This window comes from Odontesthes bonariensis, chromosome 9 (genome assembly GCF_027942865.1).
Source record: "Odontesthes bonariensis isolate fOdoBon6 chromosome 9, fOdoBon6.hap1, whole genome shotgun sequence".
Lineage (NCBI taxonomy): Eukaryota > Metazoa > Chordata > Actinopteri > Atheriniformes > Atherinopsidae > Odontesthes > Odontesthes bonariensis.
This window is the reverse complement of record NC_134514.1, coordinates 33,161,991-33,172,636: the sequence shown is the minus strand read 5'-3', so window position 1 is coordinate 33,172,636 and position 10,646 is coordinate 33,161,991. Positions and strand designations below refer to the sequence as shown.

General features: G+C 40.3%; 2 long non-coding RNA genes across 2 annotated transcripts; both read left to right on the top strand.

Annotated features, from left to right (window-relative positions):
- Positions 1-423: 423 nt before the first annotated feature.
- On the top strand, positions 424-1,521 carry LOC142388936 (uncharacterized). Its single transcript, XR_012770347.1, has 3 exons — positions 424-478; positions 560-619; positions 1,164-1,521. It is a non-coding gene; the product is annotated as an uncharacterized LOC142388936 (long non-coding RNA).
- Positions 1,522-7,862: 6,341 nt separating this feature from the next.
- LOC142388935 (uncharacterized) lies at positions 7,863-8,925 on the top strand. The gene is made up of 3 exons (XR_012770346.1): positions 7,863-7,966; positions 8,484-8,632; positions 8,843-8,925. It is a non-coding gene; the product is annotated as an uncharacterized LOC142388935 (long non-coding RNA).
- Positions 8,926-10,646: the final 1,721 nt, after the last annotated feature.

Sequence of the window (10,646 nt, the reverse complement as noted above, 5' to 3'; positions counted from 1 at the left end):
TGTTACAATTGGCAGCTATGAATCTGAGCGAGTGGCCATGACTTGTGGAGTCCCCCAGGGGTCAATTCTTGGACCTCTTCTGTTTAACTTGTATATGCTCCCTTTGGGTCAGATATTGCAGAATTTTAACATCAATTATCACAGTTATGCAGACGATACACAACTTTATGTGTCTCTGTCACCGGACGACTGCAGCCCAGCAGACGTACTGTGTCAGTGTCTGGAGGAAGTAAACACCTGGATGAGAGAGAATTTTGTAACCCAGAAGAGAAAACGTCTTGCGCTCTTTTATTTAAAAAATAAGCAAAGCTTTTATTTTGAAAAGAGGAAGTGTAAGTCTCTTTTTCTAGCTTTATTTCCGGTTGAACAGGAAGTGCTGTCTTCTTTCTTTTTAACTTAACGCCAAATTTACTCTACTGAATTTCGGAAATGAAAAGAGGTCGGTCATGGACGCCTAGAGCTAAACTTTGTCATTTTGGTGAGTTTTAATGCAGAAAAGCATTTTTAAACAAGTAACTGCACTTTTCAGAAGTTAATTTGGAATGTCTGTTATGTTAAGTTGATGGGAGCACGAGGTAGAGAAACTCCATTGCCGTGTCCATATTGAAACCTCATCTTGGTGAGTTGAGACATGTGCTCGTATGTGCTAGCATTGTGCTAACGCTAAATGGCGGTTGGATTTATTTCTGTTTAAAAACCTTAAAAATGTTATTTCTGTTAAGATATGATTTCACCCAATGATATTTAAGTTATTTTTGTACTATTTTTTTTGTTGAAACCACTGGTTAATGATGTTAAATGTATCTTTTATTTGTTATCAAAAGGAAGAATATTAGAGCTAACCAGACTAAATGCTCCTTGGTAAAGGGATAACTGATTGGTAATTCATGTTATGATTTACACAAGTTTAATCGATTATTTAATTGGTTAAAAAAAATACTAATCATAATTTTATGGTTAAAAGAGAATTTCATTTATTTGTTTCATGTGGTTAAAATTAATTTCATGCACTACAAAGGATATTTTGAGTTAAAAGAAACATGCATGTAAAGTATTACTGTGGTAATATGGAAATTGAAGATAAAAACTAAGCTATAGCTGTAAGAATGGATAAGGAAAAAGGATTATTTAGCTGTATACAATAATATCATTATTGTGTGTAGGCTAGGTTTCTTTTGCTGATTAAGAAGTTGGATCGAATTCCTGGATTTTCTCCGGACGGAGATGGCGAGCCTGTGCCCAAAGAAGAACTGAACATCCATTGAGGAACATAATTCTTCTCTCCAGTTGTGAACATCCATGTGGTAACAATACGACCACTGAACGGAAAGAAAGAGCTGAACTTAAGAACATTTTTTGACTTGACTGACGACTATAAGGACAAACTGAAAATCTGAGCTCAATTGGACTGAGGTTTTGATTTTGATATGCCGGCTTGTTGTTATTATTTTGGTTGAACTGTGTTGTCGACTTACGTTTTTATTTTATTCTTTTCTACAAAATAATAATTATTTTTGCTCATTTCTGCCTCCAGTCAATTCATTTTGCAATTACCTTGGTTTCTATTGTAATCCTGCCGAACCTAGCAACTGGTCTATAACTTTTGAGTTATCTTAAATTATTTACTAAGTCAGAGGTTACAATTTTCTACAATTAAATGAAGACAAAACTGAGATCATTCTGTTTGGTAGCAAGAGAAGAGGGTCAGCGTTGGTAAATATCTTGAGACTCGGGACCTTACAATCACTGACCAAGTTCGTAACCTCGGAGTGTTGATAGACTCAGATCTGACTTTCAGCAGCCACATCAAAGCTGTCACCAAGGCAGCTTTTTACCACCTCAGAAACATCAACAGAATTAAAGGTTTCCTCTCCCAAAAAGACCAGGAGAAACTCATCCATGCATTCATCTCCAGTAGACTCGATTACTGTAATGCTCTTTTAACTGGACTTCCCAAAAAGAGCATTAAACATCTGCAGCTCATCCAGAACGCTGCTGCTAGAGTTTTAACCCGGACTAAGAGATCTGAACACATCACACCAGTTTTAAAATCTTTACACTGGCTTCCAGTCAGTCACAGAATAGATTTTAAAAGCCTGCTGATGGTTTACAAATCCCAGAACGGTTTAGCCCCAAAATACATCTGTGATATGTTCAGAGAATATAAACCCAGCAGAGCTCTTAGATCCAAGGACTCAGGTCAGCTGGTCCAGTCCAGAGTCCAGACTAAACATGGAGAAGCAGCATTTAGCTGTTATGCTGCAAATAAGTGGAACAAACTGCCAGTGGAGATTAAACTTTCACCAAATGTAGACATTTTTAAATCCAGGTTAAAGACATTTCTTTTCTCATGTGTCTATGCATGAAATATCTTTTAACTTATCTAGACTGTTGCCTGTTTTTAAATTCATTTAAATGATTTTATTTGTTTCTCTTTATATTCTTTTATGTATTTTTAATGCTTCTTGCACTCCCTGTTGCAATGCTTTTATTTTATGCAAAGCACTTTGAACTGTTTGCACATGAAATGTGCTATACAAATAAATTTGATTTGATTTGATTTGATTTAGCTTCTCACCCAGTAACAGCAAAACCAGTTGCGATGGGGTTGGCTCCGGACCTGAACAAAGGTCATTGTAAATGGCAGCTAATTTTGTTTATGATAAATGATGCAGTTCTGCCACTCTACATTTTTGTGCTTTTATTTTGAAGAGCACCGCTCTTCTTCTGTTACTTCCTGTTAACGCTGACGCTAGATTTTCTGCTCCCGTCTCATAACGACATGGGCACGTTGCTCCAGAGTTGGTAAATACACAAGAACAACTTAATTACTTTTCATATTCTGTTGAAACTTGTGAAAGGTATTTTATTGTGGTTCGCTCCTTGTTTTGTGTCATTTGTATGTCACATGCAAAGACTGTCACTGAGAGATGTGGAAGATAGGCTGCTAGCAGACCGAGCTCAAACTTAGCGCCCTTGGAAGCAGAAGGAGGTAAATGGTGTATTTATTTAATGAGTGATTTATTTAATTTAAGACAAAGGGAAATTGTCATTATTATATTATTTTCAGTTAGAGCTGTAACTCATAAAATGTTAATTTCATGTAAAATTCATCACTTACGTTTACTACAAATGATTCATTTAAGTTTAAAATGTAAACATGATTCTATGCATTATCTGTGAAATATGGTACTATGGCATTTGTATTTTTGTGTCCATTTTATAGTTTTCACGGTGTCAAAATGTCGGTGGTGAAAAGAGGAGAGAAATAAAGTTGCACCAGTCGAAGCTCTGAGCATTTTGTGTGAACAATCCAAGTGGGCCGCTACAGTGAAAACTCCTTGCTACAACCTGCAAAGAAGCTGACACCTCATCTGAGATCCAGCTACCAAACTGATACCAGCCAGCTGATTCCACTCGCACCAATATCCTGTACAGGCAAGACTAAAAAGGCACAGCACACTGAAGGTACAACTACGGATGCTGAAAAGGACATTGAGTGCTAAGGAGCAAAAGAGAACTATTTACAAATGGTATGTGTTTTAGGGATGAAAAATTAACGATATGTCTGTTTAGAAAAAGGTTAAAAAAGGTGAAGCTATTAATGTCTACAACGATTATTTATGACACTTGTTACTGTTTTCATGCTAAAAATCCCTTTGAATGTCCATAATCTGTAAATGCTTGATATAGATATTACTCTGTGGTAAAAGGTAACTACAGCTCATAGGTGTGAATTCAGGTATAGGATAATCAAAGCCACGCTAGACTTGAAACAGTTGCACAAACAAACAAGATGTCACTCCCAACAGAAGAAACAGACAATCCCACAGACACGCCACTCAGGTCTAGCTCACGTGAGAGAAAGCTAACAGAGAAAGGCCAAGAAATGCATGACCAAGACACCAAAAAACGTGAAAAAACGTTTAACAAGGCCTATGACTCTTGGAAGCTAGCAGCAAGGGAGACTAGGACAAAACTAAAAACCCTCTGCTCATTGGAAGACCTCAATAAACTACATGAAGATATTCAAGCAAAGTATGATGCTGTAAAACTGCAGTATGAACCTATTCTACGTAACTGTAACACCACGCCAGAGATTGTCAAAAAAATGGACGCCTGTGTTGTGCTGACAAAGGAAATTTGTGACCTCATAAGCAACCGTCTAGAGACTATTGATGAAGATTATAACGATCAACTTGAAAAAGAAAGAGTAAGAGAAATGTTAAACAAAAAGGAATATGGGTCTATCTTTGGCTTAACTAAGACTGAAACTGTAAGTTCATCAGAGTCATCAGAGAAATCAAGCCAACACTCCAGCTCAACCAGTATCCATAACAGTAGAGTAGATGCAGAAGCAGAGCTCGCTGCTAAGCTGGAACAATCAAAAGCCATGGAAGAAATTCAAGCACAACGAGCACATCTTCACAAGTTAGAAAGTGAATGGAAACTTAAAGAGCCAAAAATGTTGTCAGAAATTAAACAAAGAGAAGTGGAAATGCGACAACAGTTGGAACAAGAGAGAGCAAAACTGCAGCAGTTACAAGCAACAAAAGAGGTTGCTATAGCCACAGCTCGTGTGAGAGCATATGACAGTTTTGAAGAAGAAATTGACAACAGAACTAGCTCAGCTCACTACAGGACACAAACAGAGCCTTGGTTGAATCCAGACGCTGCTTCATTCCGACCTCGACAAGCAGTTCCTGAAGTGACAATGACCCAAGAGTCTGTCAGTTTAGCACAAGCAATTGCTAGCTCATTGAGTATGAACCGCTTGCCAGTCCCTGAACCCAACACGTTCAGTGGTGACCCTTTAAAGTTTACAGATTGGAAGATGTCATTCATGACTCTGATCGACAGAAAACCACTTCCAGCAAGTGAGAAGATGTTTTATCTCAAAAATTATCTTGCTGGAGAGGCACGCAAAGCTGTTGAAGGTTTCTTTTATAGAGATTCAGAGGATGCATACAATGGAGCATGGAAAGTTTTACAGGACAGATATGGGAACCCATTCATCATACAGAAAGCTTTCCGCGATAAGCTCATGAAATGGCCAAAGATCAGCACAAATGATCCGCTAGCACTACGAGAGTTCGCCGACTACCTCCAAAGCTGCACTGAGGCAATCCCACACGTCAAAGGATTAGCTATTCTTAACGACTGTGAGGAAAACCACAAGTTGCTCAAAAAACTGCCAGAATGGATCGTTCGAAAGTGGAGTCGAATTGTTGTGGATGAACTTGACACATCTGGCAGCTATCCAACTCTTGCATGTTTCACAGAGTTCCTTAGCAGAGAGGCACGGATAGCTTGTAACCCTATTGCTTCTCCATTCTTGATAAATTTCAAACCTGTAGATGATAGAATCCCAAAGAGAGCCAAAGCTTTCAACACAAGCATACAACCAAATAGTTTCGCTCAAGAGAAACAAGAAACGAACAGCAACAAACCAAAATCGCCTTGCTCTGTCTGTAAAAGTGAAACTCATGGCATCACAAGGTGCCCCACTTTCACAGCAAAGAGTGTTGAAGATAAGAAGGCATTCATTCATGAAAATCGGCTATGCTTTGGATGCTTAAGAAAGGGTCATATGACTAAGGATTGTAAACGGCGACACACGTGCAACACATGCAGCCGTCGTCACCCAACCTGCTTGCACGAAGACAGGAATCAAAGACCTGTGGAAGCAATAACGAACAGCTCCACTTCCACAGAAGAACGTGCAAGCCAGGAAACACACAAGGTCGTGTCCCATACATCAACACAACGCTCTTCTGCTACCTCAAGTATCGTCCCAGTCTTTGTGTCTTCAGTACAAGAACCACACAGAGAAATACTTACATATGCAATACTGGACACACAGAGTGACTCAACATTTGTCCTAGAAGATGTCCTTGATAAACTGAATGTGGATGTCCAGCCAGTAAAGCTGAAACTGAGTACCATGACAGCCATCGACACAATCATATCGAGCAAGAGTGTTCATGGTCTACAAGTTCGAGGACTCTACTCTGAGAGTTGTATTCAACTACAGCAGGCCTACAGTCGTGACTTCATCCCGGTGGATAAGTCTTACGTTCCAACAAAGGAAACAGCATTACAGTGGCCTCATCTCAGAAACTTGGCAGACAAGTTGCCACCCCTTCAGGACTGTGATGTAGGGCTCTTAATAGGATACAACTGTCCGTCAGCACTGGCTCCTCTTGAAGTTGTCTTAGGTGACAAAAATCAACCGTTTGCGCAGAGATCAGAACTAGGATGGAGTATAATAGGATCGTCAAACCCCCACCTAGACAGACAAGGAAGTCAAAGCTTTGTGCATCGGTTAACAGTAAAAGAACTGCCAGTTCCAACGGCAACAGATGTTCTAAAGACCCTGGAATCAGACTTTATTGAGAGAACTTATGAGGATAAATATGTGTCCCAAGATGATGTTCATTTCATACAGTTCCTCAGCGACCACATCACGCAAAAGGAAGACGGACATTATGAGATGCCCCTCCCTTTCAAAGGCAACAGTCCACCCAACCTACCAAACAACAAGAGGCTAGCCAAAGTTCGCCTACAGTGTCTTAAAGGTCCCATGGCATGAAAATTTCACTTTCAGAGGTTTTTGAGCCTTAAAATGAGTTTCTCTAGCCTCCTTAAGTCACCCCAGTGAGTAGAAATTGCGAAATGTATTCACTGAGCAGTCCAGCATTTCCTCCGTGTTTTGAACAGAGCGCCTCCAAGTGTCTCGTTGACTCAAGGCTCCTGGTATGACGTCATGCCAGGATAGAGCTCATCAAAATTTCCCACCCCCTCTCTCCGCCACGCCCTCTGTCTCCACCCACTGCTGGTAAACTACCTGGATCTTACCCGCCCAACTCATGTGGAGTAGACCGAGACTCGCCACGACTGAAGACAGTCACAGAAGATACAGCAATGGCTTCCAAACGACTTTACCATGCGAAATGTACTGTGCCAGGATGTGAAGATGAAGAGAAGAATATGTTTCCGCTTCCACCCTCTGTCCCTTTGAAAACGGAATGGCTAATTTCATTTATGAGGGACGGGTGCCCATGCATGTTCCAAAGAGCGTCAGTGTTTGCGCGACACATTTCAGAGGAATGATTTCACAACTTGGGACAGTACAGGGCAGGTTTTGCCCTACACCTGAAGTTGAAGCCTGGATCAGTGCCAAGCCTTGCCGGTCCATCAGCTACCCACACCGATCAAGTAAGTCATAATTATTTGCTAGCCGCTAGCACTTTATGGGTGACAGCTAACTAGCCAACATTAGCTGTGGAGGTATTTATCCATGAAACCTACACTGCGCTACAAAACCAATACTCTGTTAAACTGGTTAGATTTGGAAAATTGGTTGTAAAACAAGACATTTGTCTTTTGACCAAGTATCTTACGTGTAGGGGACTACATAAAGCATGAATACTTAGGTAAGCAAGTCTAGTTATGTTCTGCGGCTAGATACGTCTGTTACACGGAAAATGACGCCCGACGATAACAATTCATATTTTGTAAGCCTTTCTTTAGATTGGTGACTTTATATTTTGAAAGCATTTGTTACGGTTTGGTGACCTTTTTTTTTTTTTTTAACGTCGAGTCGTTTCTGCGTCTTTCGTGTGTGATATGCGATCGGGTGTTGTGGCTGGGTGAAGGATGTTTAGCAAACGTTTGCTGACTACCCTCGAACATACACCATTATGTATCTGTCAATTCGAACACAGTTTTGACTTCAAATCTGTCGTGACTCGTCAGTTTATCACGAGTGTAATGCTCGGCTTTCGAACCATGAGATGTGTGCTCTCTGTCTGCATCAGGTTCACTCTTCACTTGCCAGCACATCAAGTGCTCACGTCCGGACATCCCGGACCAGGGATGCTGCCTGCCAGACTGACCCCATTGTCACTAGGACTGCAGCCACACCGAAGAATGTTGTCTTTCTCTATATTGGAATGCTTTGCAGGTGAGATGTTTTACCTTGTAGTTGTTGAAAGTTTTTGTTGTCTGAAATGTCATTATTGAGCCGGGTTTCTCCAGCACTATAAGGCACAAAACACCTAGACCAGGTCCCCTGAAAAGATTGTCTTGTGAATGTAATTTATATTTGATTTACCAAAAAATGTATACTTTTAGGGGGTTTTCAGATCATAGTTCCTATGAAACTTCACAATATATGAAAAGCTTTTTCCAAAATGTTTTATACCTTCTTTCAAAAATGTTGTTTTATTTGTTACTACCATTAAAAGCAGCATTTAAATGTTTCAACATGTTATGTAAATCTCAGCTAATAGCACTTTTCCTGATGCTTGAAATCAGATTTAAAAAAAGTAATGAGAATAGCTTTTATAGCATTTTGGAAAAGAGCTTTTCATATGCTCTCCCATGATGATGCATGTGTCTCTACCAGCTAACCCCCACCACCATGACAAATGAAAATTCTGTGGGAAACACCGTTTACACATTGTTTCTTGTACTTTCAGACTGTACTTGGCGGCGATCCACTTTAATGAAAATGCGAACCGACCACAGGCCCAGACAGCAGACGGTGTACCTCTCTTCAAAATCTCCTTTCCCAAATCCAAGAAGGGAGAGTGCACAGTCAAACGTCAAAAGACTAAGCCAACCTTTGGTAAGACCTCAAAAGTTCAAGAATTCAAGTCCAACTACTTTTGCCTTTATCAAATTTACTGAGGTTAATTCCAACAAATAGGAATACAAAAAATGTGAGAAACAGAAATCTAAACAAACATAAATATATATAGAACAAATATAAATATATAAATAAACATTGAAATGTACAAATGACTAACTGAAATATACAAATGTTGTGCATGTACAGTGTGTATGAATGTTCTGTGTGAAAGGGTATGTGGATGTCCTGATGGACCTAATTTTTCACACGCGAGGCAGTCTAAACCCGGTGCAGTGTCCTTCATCATCGGAGTACTCGGCACGGATACGCAGGACCACACAGGCAGGAATGACCGCTCTGATCCGGCGACCCAAAAAGCCCCAGCACCACGCCACGAACTGCCTGTAGGCCAAATACCTGAAGCGCCTGGAAGAACAGATAGAAAAAAATGACACTTGCAGAGAATGTTGTTGTTCTTCTGTTATTGCTATGTTGTACATATTTACATATTCCTATGGATTATTCTTGATTGTGTTTTAATAATGTCTTGTAAATAAATATACAAACACTCTTCATACTGTCTGCATAGTTGAATTATCAGGCTCTATTGGGTGGGTATACTGTAAACTCTATGTATGTGGCTATGAGTAATTATTTTACAGCGCTTAACGATGCGTTCTTCTCAGGCGTAAACTGCCAAAATGGTGCCTGTAGACTCGCCCAGCGGTTTGTAGCGAATATACATTGAGACAAACCGGCTCAAACCCTGGATGATCCAGCATACATGCTGGCTCTGCCGCCACTTCTCCTAGTAGTGCTGTGACCAAATAAAGATTAGAACTAGACATGGTAAGTGTCATTTCAGGAACAGGTGGCTCGAAATGTTTACAGTGTTACCTGAGGGATCTCCATGCAGCATCTATTCTCCCTTTCTGTGGGCATTATCTTGCAAATTCCACATTGACACCTATTATTTAAAAAAAAAGGCAGTGTAATGATATTCTGTTTTCAGGTAATGCCGGCAAATATAACAATGAAACATCTTTAGTGGCAAGTAAATGAGTTAACAGGTGAGCATGGAGAATAATTACATGCTGGTCAGAATACTATCATGTTTTTTGCATGCCATAGGTTACTGTATAACTACATGGGCAACGCACAGCTGGCTGTTCCCAGTGAAGACGGGCTGCTAAAAAGGTGTACACAGAAATCTGTAGCATAAGTTTAACTTCGTGTAGTTACACTTTGGATCCAGCACCTGGTCAGGATATGATGAGGTATGTTTTTTTTGTATATTATAGCATGTAAACCTTTTTGTCTAGCAAACTTGGTTATAAATCGCTCCCCTTATGTCAACACTGGGTGGAGAATCATTTGCCAAACAGGACAGTGTTTGTGGGGGTAATTGCAATTGCAATTTTCATGAAATTACCCACCGCCGGCGTTTATTACAGATGTTTTTCATAATATGTTGGCAATGTGTACTATGGGAAATACTTTGGCAGTGTTACTGTTGTACAATGCAAGGCGACATTGAGAAAGTTACTTGGTGTAGAGACTGGAGATGCCAGCAGCCATACTCACTAATGTTAGCACTGCAAATACGTGCCCACATTACAAAATAAGTTGGGAACTTATACGTTTTGTAAGCAAAAATAACATTTTAGGTAGTCCTGATGTAGTGACTAATTTCTGCTCTAATTAGGCTACCGTAGGCTAAGCGACTGCTATATCTGCGCACCTCAGTGGTTCGGACCGACCTAACCATAAACGTTTCCAGACATAACATTTCAAACTCACCATTCTGAGACGTTTTGCTGAAGGCGCTGCTGATCTGCAGTTTGTTAGTGAACTGCCTGCGCCTCGGCTTCAGGGTCCGATTCCGGGTCGAAGGCGAACGGTACGATGGTTTGCTCACCTGCCATTTCTATTTTTTTTTTTCCTATTAGCAGGCAGCTAACATGCGCAGAGCCAAAACAGAGAATCAGACACGCCCCCATTCAGCCATGAC